This window comes from Sander lucioperca, chromosome 23 (genome assembly GCF_008315115.2).
Source record: "Sander lucioperca isolate FBNREF2018 chromosome 23, SLUC_FBN_1.2, whole genome shotgun sequence".
Taxonomy (NCBI): Eukaryota; Metazoa; Chordata; class Actinopteri; order Perciformes; family Percidae; genus Sander; species Sander lucioperca.
Genome location: NC_050195.1, coordinates 3,330,908 through 3,345,907, shown reverse-complemented (window position 1 = coordinate 3,345,907; position 15,000 = coordinate 3,330,908). Strand labels below are relative to the sequence as shown.

Here is a 15,000-nt window from a genome sequence, read left to right as displayed (position 1 = left end):
AGGGTTAACATCCCCCGCCCTGCACGCCAAGCTGCAGAGACAGGTTGTGTGGCTGCTGTTGCCGGCGGTAACGGCAGAGTATTGTTGTAAGCCGACATGCAGGGAGGTGCCGCGGCTCCCACCTAACCCCCGGGTTTATCACCACGTCCTCTGCACCGCCGCACAAAGCTCCCGCTAAGCCAGCCGGCTAATGAGCTATCGACGCTAACTCCATTTAGCCGCGCTCCGCTAACGGACGCGGGCCGGCCTGCTGCTGCATCGGGTGTAGCTTTGCGGCGCTAAACGGCTCCAGATGCAGATTAAGGCGAGCTGCTGATGTCCCTGACAGGGTTCAGGGGCACACACACGCGCACACACACACACACACACACAATCGTGGACATGGGCGATGCTGCATCGATAATCAGCCGGTCCATAATCGATTATTTTTCTTTCTCTACAGATTATTTTTCTATTCTGTTTATAATTTAATGTAGGCCTAACAACCTTTCTGTTTACATATTCTGGTATGTTTTGCACATTCAGGAAGTGCCGTGTGCTCAGCGCTGTAGGTTTATGCATCCAATTTATTTAGTATTACAGCACTGCAGAATGTTTGGTTTTTCAAGCTTGAAAAGCTACGAATTAAATATCCTATATGGCTTTAATAGAAAAATTAATTTGACGCATTGTGATGCATCGAGATATCGAATCAAAGACATGATAATCGTAATCGAATCGGGAGATCCGTGAAGAGTAAGTAAGTAAAGTTTATTTCTATAGCACATTTAAAAACAGCTCGCGCTGACCAAAGTGCTGTACATAGCACATTAGCCACAGGGTCAAAACGACATCAAAAGACAAACACTTAATTACAAACATAGCAGGATAAGACAATTAAGATGCCGGAAGGCCGATGTAAAAAGGTGAGTTTTGAGCCTGTCTTTGACTATCACTATTGAAGGGGCATCTCTACACAGGAGGGCAGATGATTCGGGAAGAAGTGTCCTTCATTGTGGAGTAATGTGTGGATTATCGTCTGGACGAATGGATGAGCCGTTTGGTCCGTGTCCGAGCTTCTCAAAAGTCCGGACCAAGCCAACAACGGCCCGTTAACCTGGTGTTACGAACACACAACCTTCTGAAGTGTAACGTTTTCTACTTTTAACCCTCTGAGGTCTGATGCTGTGTGTCCAGCGTCAGCGTCATTTCCCCCACTTCCCATTCAGCTTTATAGACCTCAACAGTCCCGCCCACAGCCGACTCTGGAAGTAAAAATCCCGTTCATTTTCTCCGTAAGGATTTAGATTATCAGTTATAATGTCTAATGACATTATGACCAGGGTTCAAAATTAACTTTTTTGTCCACCAGCCAAATGGCTACTGAATGTTTGAATTTTACCAGCCATTCAATAGATTACCATTGTTTCTTTGGCTGGGAAGTGAAGTAAATCTACCAGCCACTTGCATATTTTACCAGCATTTGGCTGGTGGATGGTGCTAATTTTGAACCCTAATTATGACCCCGAGCTACATGGTCTAAACCATCCCATAATGTCTCAACCATCCCATAATGTCTCAACCATCCCATAATATCTAAACCATCCCATAATGTCTACTACGTGGTCTAAACCATCCCATAATGTCTCAACCATCCCATAATGTCTCAACCATCCCATAATGTCTCAACCATCCCATAATATCTAAACCATCCCATAATGTCTACTACGTGGTCTAAACCATCCCATAATGTCTCAACCATCCCATAATGTCTAAACCATCCCATAATGTCTTAACCATCCCATAATGTCTACTACGTGGTGTAAACCATCCCATAATGTCTAAACCATCCCATAATATCTAAACCATCCCATAATATCTACGTGGTTGTGTAACAAAGGTTTCTGCTCCTGTAGAAGCTAGAAGTCCGTATGAAATCAACCTTGTTTTTAGAAAAACATGTTCAATCCGCGACCTTATGGAGAAAAACTACACTACCCACAATCCTAAGCGTAACAGCAACGTCTCTGCTTGGTTCCAACTCGCTGTTACCATAGAAACGTTTACCGTACGTACGTTTACCGTACGTACGTTTACCTGCGAAACCGCGAACGGCTAGAGCGAGCTTCTACCATTGAAGTCTCTGATAGTTTCTCTACACGGTCTCGGACCTTTTGCCGTTTTTCAAAATGTTTTTTTGCGCCGAATCAAACGTGTTACGCTCACTATTCATCTCGTAGCTGGTTGTCATGGTTCCAGACTTAAAACTCTCTATATCAGCAGTTTTCGAAACGTCAGTGAAATGATTGAATGGGGAAAAACCCTTCCGGAGACAGAGCCGAAAAAGGGTTAGGCCCCTCCGCTTCTCATTTGCATAAAGTTGGTTGGATTCAACTTTATGCAAATGAGGAGCGGCCGGCTCGGCTCGCCGCCTCTCAAAAGCTGACGAAAATCTCTCAAATTGACCATTGTCGCACGGCCCGTTTCTCGCTTAATTTTTTTCCCCGTAAAACACATTTCAGTGAACTATTTTCATTAAAAAAAAAAAGAGATCGTACGCTGAACGAGCCGCCACTATGTTCGGTTTTGAAATCCCGGAGCAGAGAGACCCACATGACGCGTTCGTCCAATCAGCTGCAGCCATCGTGGTTGTAGGAGGGCGGAGCCTGTTTTCTTTGCTCATCATTGGTCCGTGAAGAGAAACTGGTGGCAAGCAAGGGTTATAACCATAGACCAGCAGGTCCCGTGTCTCTGGACGGAGACCAGTGAAGGATATTAGAAGATCTTTCCCGGTGATGGCTGAGCGTTACTGAGCAGCCTCCAACTGAGCTTGAAGACGAAGATGTGACGTGAGCAACCTGTCTGAAAGTTGGAAGTCTTCTGGTAGCTGTGCCAAGAGAAATCTCAATCATTCCCAATCTAGCAGAGACGGAGAGCGTAGGTATATGTAAGGAGATAACATAGACACAGGCTAATTATTGATCACTAAAATGATAGTTAACATTAGTAATTAAACTTAAACAGCTAATGGAAGTCCAAACTGCCTGAGAGCTTCTCCTGTACTATACGGTAATTCCTCTACTATGAGACAGTAAGTCTCGTGGTTATGACCCAATCGTTAGCCTATTTTTATAAAAACGTCTGCTACGGAGCCATAACGTGAGGTACAAGGTAATGGAGCCTTTTATACATTGTCGTGTTTCTTTAGAAATAAAAAATGGACAAATAGAGTCTTTAAACTCTTCAGATGTAAAGTTATTCTCTGTCAAAGTGACGTCAAAATGAATGGCAGTCAATGGGATGCTAACGGGAGGTGATGGCTTGGTAGCAGCAAAATGGCGCCATCGGAGGTTCTGGTTGTGAGGAGACGCTAACCCCCTTGGTTATAAGTAAGTTGATTAACTGTCTTTGTTATCGCCACTCGTTCCGGACCCTGTGACCCTAAAAAAATAAATAAATCAGACCTGAGTGAATGTTTGAGAACCCTCTGGTGTATAAAATGTAGATCAGTTTCCCAAAAAGTCCCAATATGACGTCCTCAAACGTCTCGTTTTGTCCACAACTCAAAGATATTCAGATAACTGTCCCAGAGGAGAGAAGACACTAGAACAATATTCACATTTAACACGCTGCAAACATTAAAAATGACTCAAACCGATTACTGATTATCAAACTAGTTGGCCATTCCTTTAATAGCTGACTGATCCATTACATGCTGTTTCAACGCCGGCGTCTAAACGCCAAAGTCTGAATAAGTTACGGCCTGTAAATGATGACGTGCTGCAGAGCAGATTAAAAAAATAAAAATAAACTCTAACCTGAAAATGTAAAAGCTGCACGCTCTAAAGCATCATTTAAAATAACCAAACATGGAAATTAAAGCCAACTGATCGAATAATAACCACTTGGGGACTGTGTGTGTGTGTGTGTGTGTGTGTGTGTGTGTGTGTGTGTGTGTGTGTGTGTGTGTGTGTGTGTGTGTGTGTGTTTGTCTCTCTCTGTGTGTGCGTGTGTCTCTCTCTGTGTGTGTGTGTGTGTGTGTGTGTCTGTGTGTGTGTGAGTGTGTGTGTGTGTCTCTCTCTGTGTGCGTGTGTGTGCATGTGTCTGTGTGCGTGTGTGTGCGTGCGTGCGCATGTGCGTGTGTCTCTGTGTGTGTGTGTGTCTCTCTCTCTCTCTGTGTGTGCGTGTGTCTCTCTCTGTGTGTGTGTGTGTGTGTGTGTGTGTATGTATGTGTGTGTGTGTGTGTGTGAGTGTGTGTGTGTGTGTCTCTCTCTGTGTGCGTGTGTGTGCGTGCGTGTGCATGTGTCTGTGTGCGTGTGTGTGTGTGTGTGCATGTGTCTGTGTGTGTGTGTGTGTGTGTGCGTGCATGCGTGTGCATGTGTCTCTCTGTGTGTGTGTGTGTGTCTCTCTCTCTCTGTGTGCGTGTGTGCATGTGCGTGTGTGTGTCTGTGCGTGTGTGCGCATGCAGCCTCAAACTTTTTTCTTTCCTTTTTTCTGTCTTTCTAACGTACATGAAGCCATGAAACATTAACCAGCGGCGGTGTCGGTGTGTGTGTGTGTGTCTGTGTGTGTGCTGGTTAGTGTTGCGGTGTCGGTGTGTGTGTGTGTGTGTGTGTGTGTGTGTGTGTGTGTATGTGCTGGTTAGTGTCCGTTACAGTGTAACTGGGCTGAATGGGAACGAACAGAACGGGAGGGATGACGGTGCAAAAAAACCTGAGAGCTGCCGCGGATGAAAAGATGCTTCCAAGTGTGAAAGCAGGCCCGCAGCACATCAGAGGCCTGTAAGACACTCTGAGGGTAAAAATAACCCGCCGAGCAGGATGAGGAATGTGTGTGTGTGTGTGTGTGTGTGTGTGTGTGTGTGTGTGTGTGTGTGTGTGTGTGTGTGTGTGTGTGTGTGTTGAAGAATGCTGCACTGCTCTTGGTTGACAGGCATGGACAAGTGCATAGGGCCTGGAGCCTGGAGGAGAGGAGATAAGAAAGAGGAGGAGGAGGAGAGGAAGAGGAGGAGAGAGGAGGAGGAGGAGGAGGAGAGGAAGAGGAGGAGAGTCGCACGGGAGAAAGAACAGGAAGTAGAAAGTATGCACGACAAAATAAAAGACTCGGGAGGAAAAGGGAAACATTTGTATCAGAGCGGAGGAGAACATCGTTTGGACAAGATGAAAAGAAAAGAAGGATTTAGATTTAGGTTTTGTGCAATTCTTTCATGAAAAACACAAAATGGTGTGATGTCAGCTTTGTTAAACGTGAATATTGTTCTAGTTTCTTCTCTCCTCTGGGACAGGGAACTGAATATCTGAGTTGTGGACAAAACAAGACATTTGAGGTCATGTTTTAGAGGCTGAACTACTACTGCTTGATTGATTAAATCGAGAAAACGATGGACAGATTAAAATGGACGGTGACTATAATTGAGAGCTGCAGCCGAGGCCTTTAGCCATCAGTAGGATGTCCCGAATAAACAACGTGACACACACACCTAAAGAATCCTTTTACAGGAAACAGGGCGTATCTTTGCAGAGTTTCACAATCCACGCTGACACAGCATGGATGGAGAGAGAGAGAGAGAGAGAGAGAGAGAGAGAGAGAGAGAGAGAGAGAGAGAGAGAGAGAGAGAGAGAGAGAGAGAGAGACCACTGACTGTAACAGAAAGGGAAGTGAGAGAAGAAGGAAAACACAAAGAAAGAAGTGAACGAGAGAATCCAGTTGGACCAGCTGAGCCGCTTCTGCCTCGCAGTTGATGATCCTGCACACGCTCACTAAACTCTGCCCCGATTGGCCGGCTGCCCGCCCCCCCCCCCCACATGTAACCTTGCAGCTGATTGGCTGTTGGCAAAGAGCCCGACAGCCGCCTCAAGGACATCAACACCTTCCTCCCCCTCCACTCGCTCTCTCTCGCTCTCTCTTTTACTGCTCGTTTCTCCTGAGTGTGAGCATCCTTACACACACACACACACACACACACACACACACACACACACACACACACGCCACTACATGCAGTTATTGGTTAACTTTCAGTTCAAGTCGGATCACGTGTTGAGTGACATTGAAGACGAAGAAAAACTCTCTCAGCTCTTCGTATAAACAGTCCTTCAACTGAAAACAGGCTCTCCTGCACGTTAAAACTCGTGCACGGAGCCTTCACGTGTCCCACCGTGACTTTTGGGATGGTTAAAGATGTCTTTTTTTTTTTTTTTTTTTTTTACACCTGAAAGAGACCCAAGACGGCCCTCGAAAACATCCCAACGATGGCCTGAAAACGTGCTATGACACGCAAATAACTCTGAATTTAAGGGGAGATCTCAAAGTATTCCAATATGCCAGGCTGAGTTTAAACATAAATATAAACATAGATATCCAGGTGGTGGTTTAAGATGATTTAAACAACCTGAAAGCTACGTAAGAAACAGGAGGAGAAACTGTTAAGGGGATTAATTAAGGATCTTTACGATGGGCCTCTCCTATGAGATATTCTTTTCACACATACATACCAAAAGGTGAATACACTTTGAGTGAAAGGGTTACTTCAGTCGCTAACTGAGTTAAGACTGAATTACACAGGATGAGGATGTGGCTGTAATAAGTGTGCAAAGAGGGAAATATCATGTGAGGAACAACAGCCTGCAGAGATTGTGATGTGCAACCAGACTCCCTTGACAAAAACAGCCATTTTACCTTGCAGAACAGTGGAGTTGCTGCTCTACCGCTGCCTCGAGCGGTTAGTTTGTTGGTTAGTTCTTTGTTACATCCAACCTTTACAAACACCAACGTTAAACAATAACATTAACAAACTAACCGACGGAGGCAGCGGTAGAGCAGCAACTCCAGTGTCCTGCGATGTAAAATGGCTGTTTTTGTCAATGGAGTCTGGTGGCTTTGAAGAGAGCTGAGAGGGCTTCAGTTCTCCGTCGTAACGGGCTAAATATACACTTCAACTGATAGATTTCTATTCAAAAAGATCTGAACTATCCCTTTAAAGCTTCTTGAAATTTAACAGAGGATTTTTTTTTGTCAAACAGAAACCGTGCGCTGGTTTCTACCCATCATGACGCGGCAGTATTACTTCCTCATAGTTACATGGGAAAGACGAGGAAAAAAAAAATGAAAAGGCTGCAAAAATTCACATCAGCTGACTATATGGGCAGCGTGTGTGTGTGTGTGTGTGTGTGTGTGTGTGTGTGTGTGTGTGTGTGTGTGTGTTTCTTCTTTCTATAAGTCATTTGTTTCTGTATCCTCCTCCTCTTCTTCTGTAATTACAGCCACAGTGGAGGAGCGGGGTGGGGGGGGGCAATAAGTCAGAGCTGGGGGTCCCTGTCAACGTGCTGAGCAGCTGTCTCACACACACACACACACACACACACACTTTAACAGGTGTCGGAGACAGCCAACGACCTCTGCTCTCTCTCCTCAGTGAGTCCTCTATTCATTCAAAACACGTTAACAGATGCTAAGCTAACTATTTACTGTGTGTGTGTGTGTGTGTGTGTGTGTGTGTGTGTGTGTGTGTGTGTGTGTGTGTGTGTGTCCTCCGTTTCTGACTTAACTAAAGCTTTATTATTCACGTGTACGTCACCAGATGCCAAACACTTGTGCTGCTGAGAGTGTGTCTCTGAAACAGAAGAAAGCAGATGTACACACACACACACACACACACACACACACACACACACACACACGCAGTCAGTTGCTGCTTAACTGAAGCATCTCTCTCTCTGATAGACTGAAGAATAACAGCAGCCTGTTGAAGCAGAGGACACACTCTGTTATAGATGTGGCCAGCTGTGTGTCTGTGTGTGTGTGTGTGTGTGTGTGTGTGTGTGTGTGTGTGTTTCCCTCCCACACACACACACACCAGTATCTGTCAGCTTGCAAATATGTGGACTCTTTGTGTGTGTTGGTGTTTCTTACCCTGACACACACGCACACACATGCACATTTACACGCATGCACACACTCCTGATTGTGTTAGCAGATATGCAGGCGGCTGTGTGTGTGTGTGTGTGTGTGTGTGTGTGTGTGTGTGTGTGTGTGTGTGTGTGTGTGTGTGTGTGTGTGTGTGTGTGTGTGTGTGGATTTATAGAGTATGTGAGCTGTGCAGAGGATGAATGTGTCGCTTGTTGAGCAGAGAGACAACTGCTGGAGGATGATGGAGGAAGAGGAGGAGGAGGAGAGTGGGACTCCCTGTGTGCATGCAGGGATGCAGAAGTGATGAATGGATGAGAAGAAGGAAAAACAGAGGAGAGTCCAAGCTACACGAGGGAGGGAGTGAAACAAAGAACGAGAGAGAAGCCTTTCTTTGATATGGAGGAGAGACAGAAAAGAGAATTTTCCAACCACAGCGGAAAATAAGACTTTTTAAAATAAATAAATGACAGAATCCTCAAAAAATGAAAAAGAGAAACCTGAACAAATGTGCACGCAGGCTGAAATTCACAATGGTTTTTTGTCGGGTTATAAGCAGCTAAATGTCTGCTAGCCGCTGGTTAATTTATGCAGCGCTATCCCGTCCATCTCAGCCGAAAACGGAGAAATGTGGATTTATAACCGAGCCATCTGACGTGCAGAGATCTGTGTGGTCTGCTGTCATTCAGGTGATTTTATGAAAGCAGAAATAGTAAAGCCGGGCGATCAAAATCTTCAAATATTCGCTATTGATTAGTACCGAAGCTTCGAAGCTCAAAAGATGGTATTGGGGACAGCCCTAGTTAAAGGGTTACTTGTTTTTTTTTTTCCAACCTGGACCTATTTTCCCAAGTTGTGTCGAAGTGACAACAATCGTTGACATTGGTCCAGTATTAAGCGAGAAACAAGCTGCAATCTAAGTTATTGGGCAAATGTTCAGCGTCTGTTTACATCCAAAAAAGTTCTGTTGTTGCTGCTGACAGGCTCAGATTATTATTCTAAGTGTCTGACAACATTATGGAAAGTATCCCTACTTTAAAACATCTTTCAGACCTTCATATTTAACCATAAACAGCTCTGAAGTCGCTAGCGCTAAACCCACCAGACTTCATTTTAAAAAACAATACTTTTAGCGTGCACAGAGCCAACATTTTTTCCACATGTAAATCGGAAAAACTGTGTGTTTATTTCAACCAAAACTAGAGTTGTGGTGGTTGGTCTTTGCTCAGATTATTATTCAAAGTGTCTGACAACATTATGAAAGGATCCCTACAGAGATAGACCTTTTAGTTAAAGAGTAAGATCCTTTTAGTTTAGCATGAAACAGCCCTGAAATCACCATCACCAAACCCACCAGACTCCATGTAAATAATCAGCACTTTTATCATCGTAAAACACACTTCATTCAAAGTCAACAGAAACTAAATAAAACTACCAAAAGCCGTCTTGGTTCATCTTTCCACTGTTCCAACAATCACCACTCTGGTTTGGTTGAAATAAATCCTTAATTCACCCATTTACATGTGGAAACATGCTGGCTCTATACACGCTAAAAGTCCTGATTATTTACATGGAGTCTGGTGGGTTTGGTGATGGTGATTTCGGGGCTGTTTCCGGCATATGCTGGCTCTATGCACGCTAAAAGTACTGATTAAATTTACATGGAGTAAACTGAAGTAACCTTTTAAGACTGAAATATTAAGTGAAAAACAACCTCCTGCTGCAGTTACTACAACAATGGAAGTTGGGTGTGACTCCCCCTGTCCCTCCTCCTCTTTTCTTTTCTCTCCATCGCTCTCTGTATGCAAAGCAAAACGCTCACAGCTCTGTCATCACCTGAAATACAGGACGACTCGGGTGTGGGTGTGTGTGTGTGTGTGTAAGGCCAAAGCTCAAACCGGCTTTGGCGTGTATGAGCATGCTATGTGGGCCTGAAGGCGACACACACACACACACACACACACACACACACACACACACACACACACACAGACGCTGCAGCCAAAGTGTGTTCTCACTTTAAATCAATGACAATCTAAACACACATTAACAGCATGTTTTTGTATCAATAAATAAAGAGAGAATCACTGTCTCACACACACACACACACACACACACACACCACTTTATAGATAGAAAGAAAGTGGAGAGAGATGGAGGGAGGAGGGCCTCTGAAAGAAGAGAGGAAGTTTGGAAAAGGAACGGGACAGAGAGAGAAGGAGCTGGATGAAAGGAAAGAGGAATAGGAGAATAAACTTTTACAAAAAAAAAAAAAAAAAGAAAAAGTGCAGCATAACCATACAGAGATATCAAAACCAGGCTCGCCTACATTACCCAGAATGCACCGAGTGAGAAAGAGGCAAAGATGGAGAAAGAAAGAATGAAAAAAAAGATGAAAAAACAGAGAGAGAGAGAGACCACCCCCCTCCTCTTTTCACCATAATGGCGTCTTTGTGTGTCAGAAGAATACAGCCTTCATGTGGACACACACACACACACACACACACACACACACAGTCAGACAGTTGTAATTAGATGATGCAGTTCAGCTGAGGCCTCACCAAAAGATGTTCTTTCCCTCATCCCTCACTCTCTCTCTCTCTCTCCTCTTCCTCTCCTTTTCTACTTTCCTCATCCTCTCCTCTCCTCATTCCTTCTCTACATCTCCTGATTTCTCGTTCTGCCTCCTTTATCCTTCCTTCTTTCCTTCCTTCCTTTCCTCCTCACTCTCTTCTTTCCCCATCCTCTCCTTGCCTTCCTCCACTCTCCTTTCCTCTCCTCTCTCTCCCTTTTTTCCTTTTCTTTCCTCTCTTTTTCCTGTCTTCTCCTTTACACATTTCTCCCTTTATTCCATCTTTCTTTTGACTGTTTGTCTCCTATCTTCTTCCTCTCTGTCCCTCCATCACGCCTCTTTCTCTCTCTCTCCAACTTCTCTCCGTCTCTCCGATACCGGCTAAAGTACAAGGCCACACATTCGACCAATCAGAGCCCTCGCTGCCTGCGCCCCACCCATCCCACATCCAACAGCTGTGTGTGTGTGTGTGTGTGTGTGTGTGTGTGTGTGTGTGTGTGTGTGTTTCCAACAGCTGTGTCTGAGAAGAACTTTTTCCAGTTTAAACCAGTCTAACTTCACCTGACATCAAAACTTCATTTCTTAATGTCTCTCTTTTCCTCCCTCTCGCTCTCCTTCCTTTGTCTTGTTTCCTTTCTCCTTCTTTCAGTCTCTTCTCTCCTTCCCTCCCTCGATCTCTTTTCCTCCCTCGCTCTCTCCTTTCCTTCCCTTCCTCCCTATTCTGCAATCCTTCCTCCCTTTTCTCCTTCCCATTTCTCTTTTCCTCCCTCTCCTTTGCTTGTCTTGTTTTCTTCCTGAGGTGAGGCCTTCTCTCTGTCTCCTCTCCTCCCTCTCTCTCCTTCTCTGTCTCCTCTCCTCCCTCGCTCTCCTTCTCTGTCTCCTCTCCTCCCTCTCTCTCCTTCTCTGTCTCCTCTCCTCCCTCTCTCCTTCTCCCTGCCTCTCCTCTCCTCCCTCTCTCTCCTTCTCCCTGTCTCCTTTCCTCCCTCTCTCCTTCTCTCTGTCTCCTCTCCTCCCTCTCTCTCCTTCTCTGTCTCCTATCCTCCCTCTCTCTCCTTCTCTGTCTCTTATCCTCCCTCTCTCTCCTTCTCCCTCTCCTTCTCCCTGTCTCCTCTCCTCCCTCTCTCGCCTTCTCCCTCTCTCTCCTCTCCTCCCTCTCTCTCTCCTTCTCCCTCTCTCTCCTCTCCTCCCTCCTTCTCCCTGTCTCCTTTCCTCTCTCTCTCCTTCTCTCTGTCTCCTTCCCTTCCTCTCTCTCCTTCTCCCTCTCTCTCCTTTCCTCCCTCTCTCTCCTTCTCTCTGTCTCCTCTCCTCCCTCTCTCCTTCCCTTTGTCTCCTCTCCTTCCTCTTTCCTTCTCGCTCTCTCTCTCTGTCCCTCCCTCTCCCCCTTTACTCATGATGCTAAAGACAAAATGGCGTTTTGCTGTGTTTCACTTCTGACCCGGAAAACTTCACACGCTTTCTGTTTTACAGCATCTCTTACACACCGAGAGCAAAGGGCTGCTGCCGAGATAAGGCAGTTAATGGGTTACCACACACACACACACACACACACACACACACACACACACACACACACACACACACACACTCTTCTCCCCTCTGTCTGAGGCCTCGCGGTGCTTATCAGTGCCGCAGAGATGCAGAAACAACACCGCTGTATGCTTCACTTCCTGTCTGGAGAGGAAGCAGGAAGCAGTGGAGGGCTCTGCAGGGACTCAACCTCCCTCCCCTATCTCTCCACCCCCCCCCCTCCCCACACACACACCCCCACACCCCCCCCCCCTCCAGGACGTGATTAGGCTGTTAGTTTCAGAAGAAAAAGCTTTCTAACATGCTCTTATTTTGAAAGGTCGAAGGAATAAACAGCTGTAGGATTGGATGGTTTGGAACTGTCTTAAAGGGACAACACATGTTTTTCACCAACGGTGTGAGGAAAAGTTACAAGAGATTTAAAAACTACAGTTGTACACTACATTACCCAGACTCCCCTGCTTTAGAGTGACTGTGAAGTGTGTTTCAGATCTAATCTGGACAGAAGACAGATATAGAGAGACAGAGAGACAGATAGATAGACAGAGAGACAGAGAGACAGATAGACAGATAGATAGACAGAGAGACAGAGAGACAGATAGATAGACAGAGAGACAGATAGACAGATAGACAGATAGATAGACAGAGAGACAGAGAGACAGAGAGAGACAGACAGAGAGACAGACAGAGAGAGAGAGACAGAGAGAGACAGATAGACAGAGAGAGAGAGAGACAGAGAGAGAGACAGATAGACAGAGAGAGACAGATAGAGAGAGAGACAGATAGATAGATAGACAGGGAGAGAGAGAGACAGAGAGAGAGACAGATAGACAGAGAGAGACAGATAGAGAGAGAGACAGATAGATAGACAGGGAGACAGAGAGACAGAGAGAGAGAGACAGACAGATAGACAGAGAGACGGATAGATAGATATACAGAGAGACAGATAGACAGAGAGACAGAGAGATAGACAGACAGATATATATAGAGACAGAGAGACAGAGAGATAGACAGATATATATATAGAGAGAGAGTCTAGCGAACTTCTGAACACTGTGAGAGAAGGAGGGAAGCTCAATTTGAGTAATTTTTTTATGTAAAAACAGGTAAACTTGTGTGATGTCAGCTTGTTAAACGTGAATATTGTTCTAGTGTCTTCTCTCCTCTGAGTTATCTGAATATCTTTTGAGTTGTGGACAAAAAGAGACATTTGAGGACGTCATCTTGGGCTTTTTGGGGGAAACACTGATCCACATTTTTCACCATGTTCTGGCATTTTATACAACAACTAATCCATTCATCCGGAAAATAATCCACAGATTAAAATCGACGATGAAAACAATCATTAGTTGCAGCGCTAAACGTGATGGAAGGAGACAAAGAAAAAGTAGTTTACCTACGTCTTTCAGATCCGTCTCCTCTTTTCACCAGTTTAAGATGGCTCTTCTTAATTATTTGCATACAAGCTGCAACTGCTTTCCTCATGCTTGATATTTCTATTTTTATTTATTTACTTTATTTTTTTTTTTCATTATTATTATTATTATTATTATTATTATTATTATTATTATTATTATTATTATTTTTTTTTTATTTTTTTTAATTTTCCTTAAATTCTTTTTTTCAACTGTATATTAATGACCTTAACTGTTTGTCTAATATTTAATGGTGTGAATGGGGAGGATATGGGTGGTATTGGTGTGATGGAGAGCTTTTGGCGTTTTTCCATTACATGGTACCTGCTTGACTCGCCTGTGCGTCTGTTTTCCGTTGCAGATTTTAGTCCCGCCTCAGCGTGGCTGGCCGTCTTATATGCCGGCTCGACGCACACACCAGCGCACAAGTATAAACATCAGGCCACTTGAGTTTGTTTTACAGTTCTGTGGAGGCTCCACGCAGAGCTTTCACCGTAGCCTGTGTAGCCTGTGTAAAAGTGGCCTGATGTATACATTTGTCAGCTGGTGTGTGCGTCGAGCCAGCATGTGTGTGTGTAGTTAGGCTACGGTGAAAGCTCTGCCGGAGCCTCCGCAGAACTGTAAAACAAGCGGCGCCGCAGTAAACTACCGTGACCTAACGTACACACACACAGAACGTGGAAGGTGAGTTGTTGTTGCCAGAAGACACATTTAGTTTCTAAAGAAGCTGGAGGCATAATCGCTTTCACGTCACCTTTTCGGCTAAATAAAGTACCTGTTAGCAGGTACCAGGGACTTCTTTTCGTAATGGAAAACCAAAAAAGGCGAGTAGAGTCGAGACGAGCTGGTACCATGTGATGGAAAAGTGCCATTTGTCTTTTGTCTGTCAGTATGTATGTTTGATGTATGTTTTTCTTGAGGTCTCCTCAAGTTGTGTTAACTGTTTAGTCTAATTGTGAACGTATTGTATATGTTTGCCTTTAAGGACCCCCTTGAAAACGAGATGCTACTCAATCTCAAGGGGTTATTCCTAATAAAAGAATTTCCAAAAAAGAAAAGGGAGAATTGAGACGCAGATTGATGCGACACAGACGAACGACAAAAAAGCTGCCTCCATCCTGAGTGTGTGTGCAGGGCGTGGTGCTGAGGAGGACCAGGTTTCACTTGACTGAAAAGACTCAGAGCCTCTTTGTGTCTCTGCCTTGGGGCAACACACACACACACACACACACACACACACACACACACACACAACCCCCCCCCAACACACACACACCTTTGTGTGTTTATGCATAGGTGTGTGTCCCACCAGAGAGTACTTTCCCATGGGGAGGGCTTATTGTTTTTTCACCTAAAAGCTGAATGGAGTTTGGTGGGCACACCTACTAATGCAAAGCTCCCCACACACACACACACACACACACACACACACACACACACACACACACACACAGAGACACACACACACACACACAGAGACACACACACACACACACACACACACAGAGACACACACACACACACACACACACACAGAGACACACACACACACACACACACAGAGACACACAAAGAGACAGAGACACACACACACACACACAC

General features: G+C 44.9%; 1 protein-coding gene and 1 long non-coding RNA gene across 6 annotated transcripts in view; both read right to left on the bottom strand.

Annotated features, from left to right (window-relative positions):
• Positions 1-5,304, bottom strand: part of LOC116053713 — an 11,427-nt gene extending 6,123 nt beyond the window's left edge. The window contains exons 1-2 of one of the 2 annotated variants that reach the window (XR_004105915.1): positions 5,195-5,304; positions 3,599-3,608 (exon numbers count right to left, since the gene is read on the bottom strand). This is a non-coding gene — a long non-coding RNA (uncharacterized LOC116053713). Of the gene's footprint in view, positions 1-3,598; positions 3,609-5,194 lie in introns of those variants that run through there. The other variant, XR_004105916.1, reaches the window with a different exon arrangement.
• Positions 1-15,000, bottom strand: part of rreb1a (ras responsive element binding protein 1a) — a 101,779-nt gene that overhangs the window by 64,309 nt on the left and 22,470 nt on the right. The window contains exons 1-2 of one of the 4 annotated variants that reach the window (XM_035998139.1): positions 13,845-13,855; positions 10,791-10,792 (exon numbers count right to left, since the gene is read on the bottom strand). The exons of the other annotated variants lie outside the window; for them this stretch is intronic. The gene's annotated coding sequence lies outside the window, so the exon portion shown is untranslated. Of the gene's footprint in view, positions 1-10,790; positions 10,793-13,844; positions 13,856-15,000 lie in introns of those variants that run through there. 4 annotated transcript variants of the gene reach the window in all.